This window comes from Odocoileus virginianus, chromosome 23 (assembly GCF_023699985.2).
Source record: "Odocoileus virginianus isolate 20LAN1187 ecotype Illinois chromosome 23, Ovbor_1.2, whole genome shotgun sequence".
In the NCBI taxonomy this organism is placed as follows: domain Eukaryota; kingdom Metazoa; phylum Chordata; class Mammalia; order Artiodactyla; family Cervidae; genus Odocoileus; species Odocoileus virginianus.
This window is the reverse complement of record NC_069696.1, coordinates 6,680,892-6,697,278: the sequence shown is the minus strand read 5'-3', so window position 1 is coordinate 6,697,278 and position 16,387 is coordinate 6,680,892. Positions and strand designations below refer to the sequence as shown.

Sequence of the window (16,387 nt, the reverse complement as noted above, 5' to 3'; positions counted from 1 at the left end):
GTCATTACAGTAGAAACAAAAAGTGTCGGGACAATGCGGGCATTGACGAAGGCCCCCTCGCAGCCCCCTCCCCCCACGGTGCGTGCCAGCACTCTTTCCACCCGCCCAGGGCTGGAACCGCTGCCAAAGGAGCCCTGCTAATAAACAAGAGGAACCAGATAAACCAGGAACACAATAGAGGGATTTGTTGCACTTAGAATGGTGGGAACAATGTCAACGTCGCGCGCAGCTGCTTCTAAGCCCCCACCCCACCAAGTCCTGCCAAGCAGCCCCCTTGTCCCCCATCCCCTCTGATTTATGAAAGGTCAGAGGGCATCATGGCTAAAGGGCCCCTTCCTCGCATCCCTCATTAACCCTTCGGACACAATGATCCCTTCTCTGGGAGGTGGTGAGTGGGGGGCGTGTGTCATGCACAACACTTCCTGGAGCTGCCTGGCCATGGTGCAGAGGGAGGAGGAGCAGGCTCCAAGATGCCTTCAGGCCACGGGCTTCATCTGGAGCCACAGCCTTATTGATGGAGGCCTTCTTCTTAGTGACCCCCAGAGGTGTGACCAGAGCTGCAACTGTATCTACAAGATGGTGACGCAGGCTGCTTCCTGAGCCGTGCTTTCACGGCAAAAGATTTGTTCTCCAGTGTCCTAGTGGGTGCTGAGCCCCTCCCCAGATGTTGGGGTGTGAGGATAAGCCAGACATAGTTCCTAATTTGGGAAAGCACAGGTCGATGGGTGTGGGGGAGCCCAGGGAAGTGGGGCTCACTGCTGGTCACAGCAGGTAGTAGGGAGGAAAATCAGGGGAGAGTTCTGGCAGGAGGTAATGTTTGAGCTGAGGAGGCAGCACCAGAAAGACAGACAGTCCCCAAAAGGGGTCAGGAATCACATATCCTGCTCCACCACTTGACCACAACGTCTTCATTAGCAACTTGGAGACAAGAAAAATACCTACCTCGAAGGATACTTGGAAAGACAAACTAATACAAATAAGGTACTTAGAAAAGAGCCTGGCATGTAGTTAAATTTCAATAGGTGTGGCCATTATTATTACAGTTGATGGTGGTGATGGTGTGGTGCTCACAGCCACCCTGAGCTTCATAACATGGTCCCATAGATGGGCAGATGAGGCTGGGACTCCCCTTGGATCATAGCTGGTACTTACAGACCCAGGATTCCAACCCAAATTTCCATACTCCAATCCCAGGAATCCTGCTTACTCAACAGCTTTGGGATGGACACTCAAATTAGGAATCTGGGATTATGGGACAGAAAAGTGCTTAATGACCTATTTGGGAGTTAATCTCAAAATGAACTTCAGCCTGTCTTCCCTCAATAAAAAGAAAAAATTACATGGAATCCTCTTAGTCCCTTCACATTTAAGCCCAATCTGGAAGAAGGAAGCTGCATAGGAAAGTCTCCTGTTCACCCACCTCTCACCTCCGCTAAGCAGGGGTCTCTTGATAACACTCTGACCATTCCTGCCCCCCCACAAACCATCCCCACCACCCCTGCTGGGGCCCCAGGCTCCTTCTGTGGGCGTTGACTATTCCTCCAGCAGAAGAAAGCCTTATTCATAATAATCACTAAACACCAATCCTTTAGGAAATCACATTAGCTCTACCTTCTAAACATATCCAGAATGCCCATTCTCACTTCTATTCTACATTGTACTGGAAGAGCTAGCCAGTGCAATAAAGCAAGAAGATGAAATAAAAAGCATATAGCTTGGAAGAAGCAACACTATCTTTATTCATAGGCTACAGAATCATCTCTATAGAAAATCCTAAATAATCTACAGAAAAAGCCTACTATAAAAAGTTATGGAGTTAAGCAAGGTTGCAAAATACATCAATATACAAAAAAAATCAACTGTATTTTTATATACCATTAAAACAGTAGAAGTTTCAAGATTTTCCATTTAAAATAAAACTATAAAATATGAAATAGGGATAAATTCATATTATAAATTCATGATATAATAACACTTAAGAAGTAGAGAAGACCTGACCTAAGGAACTTCATACAATGGTGTTTTCACTAGACACTGTAAAGCGAGAGAAAAAAGGAGCTGTGTATAAATACTATATATTAGTTGGTGAATTTGTTTTTTACAAGGCATGGGTTAGTAATTCTGAGGCTGTTTTATATGTACATTGTTTGAACAAATAGATAAATATACTATAGATAATAAGAGCTCTATTTCTCTCTGTTAGAGAAACAAATTACAAATAAGTAATAGGGAAAGTCTAGAATAAACTCTGCTGTGCGTGAAAGTGAAAGTTGCTCAGTAGTGTCCGACTCTTTGCAACCCCATAGACTATAAAGTCTGTGGAATTCTCCAGGCCAGAATACTGAAGCCTTTCCCTTCTCCAGAGGATCTTCCCAACCCAGGGATGGACCCCAGGTCTCCCATCCAGGTCATGCTGGAAGTAAAGCTTAATTTCCATCTCCTAACTGTCAGCCAGACTTACTGACTCACTTCTAATAGAGTATGAAAAGGGAAAACAGTATCCTTATAATGGAAGAGCCTGGCAAACACAACTTAAACCAAGGAGTCAAAGTTAACGTCACCATTAACAAAGCCATATCAATATCATGTTATCCTTAATATGAGGGGCTTTTCAGATGGTGCTAGTGGTAAAGAAATTACCTGCCAATGCAAGAGATATAAGAGATGAGGGTTTGATCACTGGGTCAAAAAGATCCTCTTGGAGAAGGACATGGAAACCCACTCCAGCATTCTTGCCTGGAGAATGCCATGGACAGAGGAGTCTGGGGGGCTACAGTCCATGGGGTCACAAAGAGTCGGACACAACAGAAGTGACTTAGCATGCACATACACCTAATATGATGTGATGAGAAGGGGACTGCCCCCTGTAGTGTTTTTCCCCAAAATTCATACTTTCAGATTAATAACAAGAAAATATCAGAAATAACCAAATTGAGGGATATTCTACAGAATGTCTGACCAGTATTGTTCAAAAATGTTGAGGTCATGAAAGGAAAGATTCCTGAGAAATTGTCACAAATGGGAGAGGACTAAGGAGACATGACAATTAAATGCGATGTGGGATCCTGACCTGGATCTTGGAACAAAAACAGGCATTAGAGGAAACTGGATGAAGGATACACAGGGGCTCTTTGTAGTGTCTTTACAACTCTTCTGTAAGTCTAAAATTATTTCAAACTAAAAAGTTTTTTAATCATATCATTTAATATAGCATAAAACACAAAATGCTTAGGGATAAATTGGACAAAATGTGAAATCTATAAAACATTGTCAGGAGAAATTAGAGAAGACATAGATGGAGAAATATAACACATTCCTGGATTAAAAGTCTCAATATTATTGCGATATCATTTCCCCCAAAAACTGCTCTATAGATTTAATCAAATCCTAGTAAAAATCCCAACAAGCTATTTTGGAGAAATTAACAAGCTGATTCTAAAATTTATATGGAAATTCAAAGAATCTAAATAGTCAAAACAATTTATAAAAGAACAAAGTCAGAAGAATTATACTGCCTGATCTCAAGACTTATTATAAGGCTACAATAGTCAAGACACTGTGGTATTAGCATAAAGAAAAACATGAATAGGAAAAATAGAGAGCTCAAGAACAGACGCACACATATGGTCAATTGATTTTCAACAAAGGTGCACAATCAAGACGAATCATCAGGGAAAGGAGAGTCTTTTCTACAAATGGTACTCAAACAATTGAATAGCCATTTGCAGAAGAAAAACAAAAACCTCAATACCTCCAAACAGATCACTGTAAAACTTCTAGAAGAGAATATAGGAGAAAATCTTGGGGACCCTAGTCAGGCAAAGATTTCCTAGGTACAATGTTAAATGCACAACCCATAAGAAAAAAAATGATAAATTGGATTTCTTCAAAACTTAAAAATTTTGTTCATCTAAAGACATCTTCACAGGCCAAAAACTTGGAGAAAAATATTTGCAAGTTGTATACTAACAAAGAACTGTAATCAGAATAAATGAAGAGCACTCCAAACTCAATAATAAGAAAATAAACCCCATTTTTAAAATGGGCAAAAGATTTGAAGAGACACTTCACCAAAGAAGATATGCAGGTGGCAAATAAGTACATGAAAAGAAGTTCATGATTCGTCACTAGGGAAATGCAAATTAAAGTCACTACACATTTACTAGATGGTTAAAATCATCATTTGAAAAACTGACCAGAGGGACTTCCCTGGTGGTCTAGTGGCTAAGACTCCCATGCTCCCAGGGCAGGGGGCCCAGGTTCAATTCTTGGGCAAGGAACTAGATCCGAAATGCCTCAACTAAGACCTGGCGTGGCCAATAAATAAATATTTTTTTCAAAAAAACTGACCAGGGACTTCCCTGTTGGTCCAGTGGTTAAGAATCTGCCTTCCAAGGCAGGGGATGCAGGTTTGATCCAAAGCAGAGGATGCAAGTCAGGAAACTAAGATCCCACATGTCTCAGAGCAACTAAGCTTCATGCCACAACCAAAGTGCCCAGGCACTCTAGAGCCTGTGATCTGCAACTAGAGAAACCCCACCTGCATTGCAATGAAGACCCGGAGCAGCCAACTTTTTAAAATTTTTTAATTAAAAAAAAAAAAAAGACTGATCATACCAAGTCTGTGGAGGAAGTCAAACTCTCATACTCTGCCAGGGAGAATGTAAAATGGTACAACCACCTGGGAAAATGATTTGCTGGCTTCTTAAAAAGTTAAATATACACCTTGCACACAACCCAGACATTCCACTCCCAGTATTTACCTACTAGAAATGGAAACATATGTACACAATGACTTTACATGAATGTTCACAGTAGCTTTATTTGTAATAGGCAAAATCTGGAAACAGCTCAAACGTCCATCAACAGGTGAACGGATAAACAAATTGTGGTCTATCCATACAATGGAATATTCTTCAGTGATAAAAAGGATAAGCTGTCGATATACACAGTGACATGGATAAACTCAAAACAATTAAGTTGAGTGAATGAAGCCAAGACAAAAAAAAAAAAGAGCACATACTGTATGATCCCATTTACATACAACTCTAAAAAATAAAAATTAATCTACAGGTACAGAAGCAGATCAGGGTTGCCTGGGGATGGGGTGGAAGTGGAGGAAAGGATGACCAAGGGACAGGAGGAAAGTTTCGTGGGTGATGAATATATTATCTTCTTTCTTTCAAAGGACAGGACAGAATTTTATTTTGCTACGTCAGCTCTTTACGGCACGAGGGCTCATCCCTGCAGCACTCGGGCTTAGTTACTGGGCAGAAGGAGCAGTCAGGACACAGGCCCTAAGGTGGGGAGTGCGCCTGAGCACCGGAGGGACAGGAGCAGCGAGTGAGGAGGTCTGAGACCCGCCCGAGGAGCCAGGCAGAAGCAGGAGACCAGTGAGGAAGCCGCTGAGGTAAGTCAGAGGACATGTGGTGGACCCAGTGAGGCTGACCAGGGATCAGACCTAGTCCCACTGCATTGGAAGGCAAGACCCCAAATATGTTATTTTCTTGACCGTGGTGATGGTTTGACGTGTGTGTATGGATGTGTCAAAACTCATCAAAGTGCACATTTCAAAAACATGCAGTTTATTGTATGTTAGTCGCTCAGCAGTGTCTGACTCTTTGCAATCCCATGGACTGTAGCCCACCAGGCTTCTCTGTCCATGAGATTCTCCAGGCAAGAATACTGGAGTGGGTTGCCATGCCCTCCTCTAGGGGATCTTTCCAACCCAGGGATCGAACCCAGGTCTCTCATTGCAGGTGGATTCTTTACCATCTGAGCCACCAAGGAAGCCCATTGTATGTTAACTACACCTCAATAAAGATGTTAAAACACAGTAATTTTTAAAAAGGAAAAACAAACACAGCCAGGAATCTGCCTGTCCTCTGAATTACCTGTGCCCTGACTGCTCCTTCTGTCTGGAATGTTCTTTCCAGAGACCCCTATGCTCAACTACCCCGGAAACCTCAGGTCTTCACTTAGTGAGGCCTGCCTTAATGGCCCTGCTTAAAGCTGTGGGCCATCCTTCCCCCTACTTGTGACACCCCTTTCACCTTATCACACCATATAGAATTCACTTATTTGGGGCTTTGTTTCCCTTGATTGGAGTTTGTATTTTTTTTACAGTTCCCTGATTTAATCTGAGGATCCCGAGTAGGTGTTCCATAGATGTTTGTTAAAGGAATGTTTATTGCATTCCAGGAGTTCTAAGTGCTTTTCATAGATCATAGTGACCTCCAGAAGTGGTGCTATATATTTCCCACTTTACAGATGGGAAAACTGAAGGGAGGTGAAGCATGCCCAGAGTTTCTCCAGAGCCTTGCAGGTAAGCCGGTGCTCTGCCACCTCCTACCCAGTGGCCGGCTCACCAGGTCACAGCTGTCCTGACAGCTACAACCCGATTCCTCCCAACCACGGCAGTCCAGGCCCTGCCCCCACCCCAGTTCCAGAGGTTGAACCAGATCTTATAACAACAATCAGAACCCTTCCTGGTTTCCTCTTGGTCTTCTCTCTGCCTCGGTCCAAGAGGAACGTGAGGGAGAGTAGAAGGGTCCAGAAAATATAAACCACTTGGGACTTCCCTGGTGGTCTAGGAGTCAAGATTTTGTGCTTCTACTGCAGTGGGCGGGAGCTTGATCCCTGGTCGGGGAACGAAGATCCCGTATGCCTCGTGGCATGGCAAATAAATAAGGAAATAAATAATTTCAAGCTCTTTATAAGATTAAAACAACAACAACAAATGTCTTCGATAGAAAGGGGGCAGGGCCCTGCAGGTAAGTGGGCAGCACGCAGGCCACACTCCGAGTGGGGCTCCATCCTGCCCACGAGTCACGGGGAGCCGACAGGGCTGTAATTCTCCAAGTCCTCAGGACAGAAACTGGCCTTGGCTAGAACTAGTTTCCCTCTGCCCCTCATTCAGGCAGTCGTGTGTTCACGCTTCGCTATTCAGCAAGTATTTACAGGCCCTGTGTGCACGGTCCCTGGAAGGAGCAGAGGGCCTCGGGCCCAGCTTCTTGGGAACCAGAGGACCCATGGAGGCAGCTCTGCCCTTTGCCCCCCCACATGGACCCCCAGGAGGCATCATCCCCACCCTCATCTTGGGGTTGTGGGAGCAGGGTTGGGAGGCACTGGGGGTGCCCCACAGTTTGAGCTGGGTCTGACCCCCTCCTCTGACCCCCAGGTTCTCCGGCTTCCTCCTTCTCTCTCCCTGGCTCCTGCACCTCTCCCACCTCATCTGAGCCCCGGGCCTTCCTCTTTCCGGCTCATCCTCACGGGTCAGGACTCCAGTCCCTGCAGCTGGGTGCCCCTCCTGCCTGGCAGCCACCCTGCCCGCTTCTCAGGGTCTTCCCTGTCCCTGCACCTGCTCCCCTCTACCTGCCACCCCCTTGGGAGGTGCCCCCCACCCAGGTGCAGTCCAGGACAGGTGCTGGAAGGGGTCGGAGGGGGGTGGCCTGCCGAAGACATGGTCCCTGCTGTGATATTGCTCCAAGCGGGGTCCCGGGGTGCCTGGCGCTGGGTGCTGGACCTCAAGTCAGGAGTCAAGCTCAAGGACTCAAGTTGCTGCTCCCCACTGGTGACCTCAGACATATCCTTGGCCCTCTCTGAACTGCTCTGTTTAATTCAGTGAAAAATGGAGCGTTGTGACTGGTAAAATCCAAGTTCCTTCCAGATTTTTCGAGCCTTCGGTCTTCCCCTAAGACCTTTGGGCTGCTTGCCTCCATTCTCAGCGCTCCAGCAGCCCTTCCCCCGGCCACTCCTGTAGAAACCGGGTGCCCCACCTGGCACTGTGATCAGCTCTGCGTGTGAATATGCTCGTGCCCCATGGGCCCTGGAAGTGGCTGCTTAGAAATTCCCGGACTGCCCTCAGTACAAGGCCCTGAGACAGCGGGTGCCCACTCATGACAATCTTTTATTTTTAATGCTGGACTTATCTCCTTCAGTCACAACAATCCTGTGTAGTTCTTATGAGTCTCTTTCATTAAAAATGAAGATTTGGGGACTTCCCTGGTGGTCCAGTGGCTAAGGCTGTGCACTCCCAATGCAGGCGGCCGGGTTCGATCCCTGGTCTGAGAACCAGATCCTGCATGCCACAACTAAGACCCAATGCAGTCAAATAAATAAATTACTTTAAAAAAATTTTTTTAATGAAGATTTAGGGACTTCCCTGGTGGTCCAGTGGTTAAGAATCTGCCTTCCAATGCAGGGGACACAGGTTCGATCCCTGGGCAGGGAGCTAAAATCCTACATGCCGCAGTGCAGCTAAACCAGCCCACCACAACTAGAGAGAAGCCCAGGCCCGAGCTACAGAGCCCGTGCACTGCAATGAAAGATCCTGAGTGATGCAACTAAGAGTCAATGCAGTCAAGTAAGTAAATAAATATTTTAAATGAAGATTTGAAACTTTAAGGGACTTGGTAACACATCCAACAAGTATCAGAATCAGGATTCCAACTCAGTTCTATTGGCCTCTGGAGTTCAAACGTTTAAATATCTATAGTACATATTTGTTCGCTGATGGTGAAGGCATACCAAGAAAACACAGATTGCATTAAAAAGAATTCATTTGAATCAGTTCTAATGAGATGGATGAAACTGGAGCCCATTATACAGAGTGAAGTAAGCCAGAAAGATAAAGACCAATACAGTATACTAACGCATATATATGGAATTTAGAAAGGTGGTAATGATAACCCTATATGCAAAACAGAAAAAGAGACACTGATGTACAGAACAGACTTTTGGACTCTGTGGGAGAAGGCGAGGGTGGGATGTTTCGAGAGAACAGCATCGAAACATGTATATTATCTAGGGTGAAGCAGATCACCAGCCCAGGCTGGATGCATGAGACAAGTGCTTGGGCCTGGTGTACTGGGAAGACCCAGAGGGAGGTGGGAGGGGGGATTGGGATGGGGAATATATGTAAATCCATGGCTGATTCATGTCAATGTATGACAAAAACCACTACAATATTGTAAAGTAATTAGCCTCCAACTAATAAAAATAAATGGAAAAAAAAAAGAAAACACAGATGACCAGGGCTTACAACCTTATGATCTGACTAAGTTAAATTTAGGTCAAAGACCATTAAAAAACGATGAGAAAGTAGACTTTAAAAAGCTAAAACTAAAACACAAAGATATAAAAATATAAATATTTATGCATCAAATAACACAGTGTCAACATCTATAAAGTGGAAACTATAGAAGATTCAAGGAGAAATTCAAGTATGCTAAGAATAAGGGAGAATTCCCTGGCAGATCCAATTAAGACTCCCCACTTCCATTGCAGTGGGCACAGGTTTGACCCCTGGTAGGGGAATTAAAATCCCAAGTGCAATGCAGCCAAAAAATAATTTACAAATTAAATTAAAAAGTAAAGTGACAGGGTAAATGTGTGTTAAAAAAACAGACAAAAAAAAGTATAAGGAACTTGACCCAGCTTCTCTCAGTCCCTGACAGATGCAGTGAGTAAAAAGTTGTTTTTCTAGAACAGCTTGCTGTCCATGAAGCTGATGGAAACCCAAACACTCAGAGCCACACGGTACAGAGATGAACCCCAAACATCGACCTTGTCCTCCACCTAAAGACAAGCCCATCTACTGTGCACTGAACTGCTCAGGCAGACAAACACACAGGAAAGTTCAGATGTACACTTAGTTGCACACACACAGGGATAAAAGTTTAGAAACATTTATACCAAATTGTTACCACTCTCCAAAGGATGGAATTAAGAGTAAGTTTTACTTTCTTGTTTTTGCTTCTCTATATTTTCTAGTTTGTCTGTATATCATTTACATGTGGGCTTTTTTTTTTTGACATTTTAAAAAAAGGAGGGCACATAGGACTATGGTTAGTTGAAGGATCACACAATGCAGATTTCCATTAAGAGAAGTCCGCCTCCTCTTAAGGGGATTCAGCCAGGAGATACACCATGAAAATGTCAGACTCACAGAAGTCTCAGCAGATGTTGGTACGCCACCTGTTTCCAGCATCTTTCACTCCAATCACTGCCTGATTACTTCCCAAATCTCTCCTCTTCTTCTCTCCCCATCTTGACCCTGCCCAGCACAAGTCCTCATCTCTCACTGGGATTAACACCTCAGCTTTCCAACTGGCCTTCCTGCCTCTATTCTCCTCTAGCACCTCCCTCGCCTCCACACAGCATGCATCTTTCATGATGCTTTGAGAGTGAACTTTAAAAAACACTCTGGGGACTTCTCTGATGGTCTGGTGATTAAGAATCTGCCTGCCAATGTAGGGGGCATGGGTTTGATCCCTGGTCCAGGAACTGAGATCCCATATGCTGTAGGGCAACTAAACCCATGGGCCACAATTATTTAGCCCAAGCACTGCAACTATTGAGCCTGCGTACGCCAACTACTGAAGCCCATGTGCCCTAGAGCCCGTGCTCTGTAACGAGAGAAGCCACCGCAATAAGAAGCCCCCGCACCATAACTAGGGAAGGCCTGTGCACAGCACCAAAGACCCAACACAGCCCATGACCATGTCACCACCCCTTCTCCTTCCTAAACCTTCTCTTTGGCTCCCCAATGTCCTCAAGATAGTGTCCTGTCAACCTTCTTGGTGTCACTCTGGACCTTCGCTTGTTCTCCATACCCTAAAACCAAAACATCTTGCTCTTCTCCCAAATTCTTCACATGCTTCCTTTGTACCTTTGCTTATGCAGCTCCTTCAATTACCATCAGGCTGCTTTTCCCTCTGTTCAACCCCTCCTCTCTCTCTCAGGTTTGCCCCAAATATCACTTCCACTGAGAAGCCGTCCTTGATTGCCCCCAGACAATCAGACAGCTCCCTTTGCTGAGCACCCTCAATTCCTGGTGTGTAGAATTATTTCATCAGACCCTCATAGGTACCAGACTGATCCCACAGCATAATCAAACACATTAAAATGGACTCATGTTACATACTAAATATCATCATTTGGCTTTAAACAAGTTTTTAAAGGATGCTTGTAATTCTTCATTTGAAATTTTGATTAATTTCCCCATTTTTTGTTCCTTTACATACTTTGAAGCTAGTGATTTTTTTCTTTAGCTCTCAAACACTTTATGGGTCAATAAAAAGCCTTCCAGGGCCTTCCCTGGCCATCCAGTGGTTAAGACTCCGCACTGCCAATCAGGGGGCGTGGGTTTGAGCCCTGGTCAGGGAACTAGGATGCCCACACTGCAGAGTGCAGCAAAGAAAAACTGGAAAGAAAAAAGCCTTTCCTCCCAAAAGTTAAGATGATTCCCGTGGTGCTGTTACCCCGCCCAGTGCTGCCCATGTATTGGGTGCAGTGAACTAGGTGTTTATCTACCTATGTCCTCCTTAGGACCATGAACCTCAGCGTCAACACAGTGCCTAATTTCTCTCTGTATGGCCTGCAGCCAGCCAGTACAGAGCAGGCACTCAGGCACTGTCCATAGAATGGGTAAATTCATGAATTCCCCTAAAAATCTATCTTTCGTCTCTATGAATCTAAGACAACGCAACTTGCATTTACTTCTGTACCTGTCAACTGCATTTTTATAACATATTTCTGTAATTTATATCCATTCTCCCCAAAGACCTCTGTTCACATCACACTGTGTGAGTGTCCAGCGTGCATGCTCTTGAAAACCTGCACATGTTACCTCTCTGGAGCCTCAGGATGACTCTGTGACATAGATCCTATTATCCCCATCTGACAGATAAAGAAAATGAGGCTCAGAGCAGGGAGCTCGTTTGCAAGTAGGAGCTCGCAGAGTGAGGCCATGAACTCAGGACTGTCTGACTCGCTGTTCTCAACCTCCCTCCCCACCCCTCCCTCGTTGGGCACAGGGTCCACTATCACTCCTCACTCACTCTACGTCCATCACTGTGCTTCCAGGCAAGCTGCAGACCTTGCCTCCACCTATATATTCCATCCTGCCACTAGAGAGGTTGTCCCAACCATCACCCGCTTCCATCCCATAGACCTTTCCTGAGTACCATGAGCTGAGCACCAGGCTGAGAACTAGAACTAAAATAATGAATGCCATTAGCACTCAGCACCATGCCTAATGCTCAGGAAAGGTTTATGGGATTGAATGAGTGGTGGTCAAGGAGCTGTGAGCTCCTCAAGGGCAGGGACTGAGCCCAGAGCAGAGAGACCTCGTCTGCCTGCCTTCCCTTTGAGGATGTTGGAGAATGTCACCTTCAAACACCGGGCCCACCTCCCAGGCTGGGCAGGGAACGCCTGGGCTGCCCCCTCTGCTCTACCAGTCTGTAGACTGGTCCAGCAGCCTCTGGACCCTAGGCCACTACACGGGGTTTGCAGAAGAGCACAGAGACAGGCCTGCCCACCTGCTGCCCTCCTCCCTGGACCTCTAGGCCAGCTCCTGAGAACCTCCCCGATATGGAGCACTTTACAGTTTGCAAAAGGCTCCCCCTCCTTTCTTTCAGTTGACCCTCTCTCCATCCCAGCTAGGGGTAAAGGAATTTTCCAGGCCCCCTTGGCTCCTCAAGGCAGAGTTGGGGCCAGGACCCAGGAGTCCAGACTCGAACCCAACACAGAGGGGCCTGGGAGTTCAGTTCAACTCTCAATCCCTCAGAAAGACCTCTTTCTTGAACCTCCATTTCCCACCTCTACCATAAGAGGATCCAACCGGACAACTTCTAAGATCCCTTCAGCTTCAACATGCCCAGAGGCTACCACGGTGAGGAGGCTGGCCCTGTTACAGAGGAGAGACAGAGGCCCAGAGCTTTCCAGAGCTCCCACGGCAGCCGCACACTCTGTCCCCGCACCTGGCTATCAGGCGGAGAGGAACCAAGTCCCAGCAGGACCCGCAGGGTGAGTCACCAGGTGTGGAAATGATGCTGGCACCAGGAGGCTTGGGGGCTGGGAATCTCACCCCCACCGAAACCACAGCCCAGGAGCGGTGACCATGGGACTCCTAAGACTCACCCGAGAAGATGCACGCAGCCTGCCTGGACTGGATTTCAGCCAAGGGCAGTGGATGTCGCCCAGACCGCCAAAAACAGTGATAATCACAATACAAACAGCAACAGCTCTCAGCAGCCTCCGTTGTGTCAGGCACTATACACCTGTCACCTCCTCTCACTTCACAGCAAAGCTTTCAGGTGAGTGTTCCAGGACCCCATTTACAGATGAGACCCCCCCCTCCAGGCTCAAGAGACTAAGGAGCTCTGCCCCCGTCACACAAGGAGGAAGCAGATCCCCTGCTCTGACGGCCCCAAAGCCCACAGCTGCTGCCCAGTGGCCTGGGAGGCGCTCAGTGGGGTGGGGTCAGAGCACTGGGCTGAGAGGGACGTGACCCAGGGGGCAGGTGGTGTCTCCTTGGGCCTCAGCCTGCAGGTCTGCTAAACCAGGGGTCTGACCTGGAGCTGCCCCAAGGCCCTTCCTCGGGCTGTGACATTCAGGACGTCTCAGAGGCCTGCAGGCCCACGGGCCACGGGCTGAGGCTGACACAGAGCAGGGAGGCTGTGGCCTTGTGGTGACTTAAGTGCCCCGGTGCCCGCCACAAGCACGCGGCCAAAGGTGCCTGCTGTCACCAGGCAGGAATGTGTCTGAAGGGGACCCGGAGCCGGGCCACAGGACCCCAGGCCGGCACTCCACGGCACCGGCCTCGGGGCTGTTCCCAGACGGAACGCCACACCAGGGACCCTCAGGCGGGCGCGGGCGTGGACCAGGGACACCCGGAGAGCAGGCCCGAAGGCCCGCCCTGACAGGCCCACGGCCCGGGCTGAGCTCCAGGGCTCGAGGGAGACAGTCACGTGGGGGTACAGGGTACTGCCATTCTGGGAGAGAGGGAAGACAGAAGGAGGAGACCCTTGGCGAGGGAAGGTGGAGCGGGGTGGAGGGGCGGGGAGGTCTTCAGGCTGAGGGGCACATCTGTAACGAAAAGCAGGACTTCATCTTAGGGCGGCGGACCCTCCCGCCAGGACTGGCTCCGGTTCCCAGCCGGACCCTGCTGCCCTTCCTCTGACATCTCTGCCTCAGGCCTCATCTCCACCACCCCCCCACCCACCCACCCCAACTCCTTTACTCTCTCTCTCTCCCTTGCATTCCTCTGGGAGCCGATCAGGGCTTGAATGACACCCCAGATGACTCTTTGCTATTAATTCCCACACACAGAAAGGGCCCCTTGTTCTCCTCTCCCGGAGGAATCGCCGTGGCCAAAGCCATCCCAAGAGTCTCTGACTTAACCCTTCTCCTGGCCGCTCCTCTCTGCATGTCCCCACACCCAGGGCCAAGGGGCCGGCAGGGGGTGGGGTGCAGAGAGGATGTCGAGGAGAAACAGGGGCTCCTGGAGAGACATCCCCATGATGGGAGAGCAGGGCCACCGCAAACTTTCTGGGGGAGACTGACCCCAGCCCCTTGCCTGAGGGCTCTTGCCAGACCCTGGTGGCCAGAAGGCCTTTCCACCGAAGTGTGGGAGGTCCAGGGTCTACAGTCTCCCTCCCCCCACCCCGCCTGCCGGGGCCAGCCTGACGTCCCTAGTCCCCAGAGAGGCTCCTTCAAGGGGCAGCTGGAAGGCATGGGCCCTTGGTCCCACCCCGGCCTCGAGGGGGTTAACAGCACTGGAGGCCAGACGCCACCTGTCCTGGCAGGTCACTGAGGAGAGACAAGAGGTGCCCGTGGCCTCTTTTGATCCTCCGAGCCTGGAGGACAGGGAGGAACTGGTCTGTTGAGTCAAAACCCACCATCTCTTCCTTCCCTGTTCCTACCCTACCCCCACACCTACCAGTTTAGACAATGAGAGTGGGAAACACTGCACCAGCCATCGAGCCTAGCCCTCACTGCTCAGATGGGGAAACTAAGGCCCAGAGGGAGGAGAGCATGGTCCTATCCCTCTGCAAGTCCATGGCACAGCCTTGTCCCCAAGTCCCTGGTTTCTGGACCAAGACACTGTTCCCTTCCCCATTCCCCTCCATTTCCACCTTCCACCTTCCCACTGCCATTGTCCCAATTCCATGGGCCTGCTGCGTGACTTTGAGCAAATCAGCTTGACTCTCTGAGCGCTGAAAAACTAACACACAAAGGGATCCAAACACCAGCTCTGCTACAAGTATCTGCAACCTTCACCTCTTGCCCCAGGATCAGGTACAAATCCTTGGGTCTGACTCAGTGAGGACGGCTCCAGGAAGGCCTGAACTCATCAACTCATCCTCCAGCCCCATCTCCTGCCAGTCCCCCTCCCAGCTCAGTGTGGCTGGGGGGAAGGGAGACGGGCCCTAGACCTGGAAACAGGAAGAGGGAGACAGTCCTAGCACAGGCCTGAGGGAGCAGCAAAGGGCCCAGGGCATGGGGGTGGACCAGGCAAGGTGGCGTGGAGCCAGGTGGGGAGGACCCTGAAGGTCGGGACAGGAAGCCTCGCACCCTCAGCCTCAAGAGCTGCTCTGTACAAATCTCCGCCTAAGTTGCTTCTCCCCATCTTTCTCATTTTCCCAGGGCCCTCCACCCACTGGCAACACCTCCTCCCCCCGCCGCCCCCCACACACTTCCTGGTACAAAGGGACAGGGCAGGTGAGGGATGGTGGGGGAAGATGAGAAACAGACAGAGACAGAGAAAGATGAGAGTCTGAGAGCCAGGCTGGGTGCTGGAGAGAGAGAGTCGTCCAATTGAGGTCAGACAAGATGCCAGCGGGACAAAGAAGGCCAGAAAGGCAAGAACACTGAGACAGAACCACCAACTTCGGGGTCAAAATGACGGAGCCTCCCAGAGATGGGGCCTGCAGATGGAAAGAAAAAAAGCTGAAGTAATGGAGGAAGAGAAGGAAATACAGGCAGATTGTAGTGTTAGAGAAGACTCTGGAGAGTCCCTTGGACAGCTAGGAGATCCAACCAGTCCATCCTAAAGGAAATCAGTCCTGAATATTCATTGGAAGGACAGATGCTGAAGCTGAAACTCCAATACTTTGGCCACATGATGCGAAGAACTGACTCATTGGAAAAGATCCTGATGCTTGGAAAGATGAAAGTCAGGAGAAGGGGACAACAGAGGATGAGATGGTTGGATGGCATCACCTACTCAATGGACATAAGTTTGAGTAAGCTCTGGGAGTTGGTGATGGACAGGAGGGCTGGTGTGCTGCAGTCCATTGGGTCTACAAGAGTTGGACACGACTGAGCTACTGAACTGAACTGAAATGAATGGAGGGAGAGAAGGAAATCCAGGCAGACAGAAAAACAGGGCCGTGGATGAGGCAGTAACAGAAGAGAAAAAGGGAAAAAGCTAAGATCATGAGGAAACAGAGGGGCTGGGGGGCGGGGAGATGGCCGCACTGCTCAGGCCCCTCCTCGGCTCCTCTGCATTTCCCGCAGGTCTACCTCCAGTGCTCCAGCGCCACACAGGAGGACTCAGCCCTTCGCTTCAGAGGGCCCAAGGCATGCCTGCTCAGGACAC

General features: G+C 48.7%; 1 long non-coding RNA gene across 13 annotated transcripts in view; it reads right to left on the bottom strand.

The window, feature by feature from the left end:
* Nucleotides 1-16,387, bottom strand: part of LOC110138981 (uncharacterized) — a 47,519-nt gene that overhangs the window by 21,711 nt on the left and 9,421 nt on the right. The window lies entirely within an intron of this gene.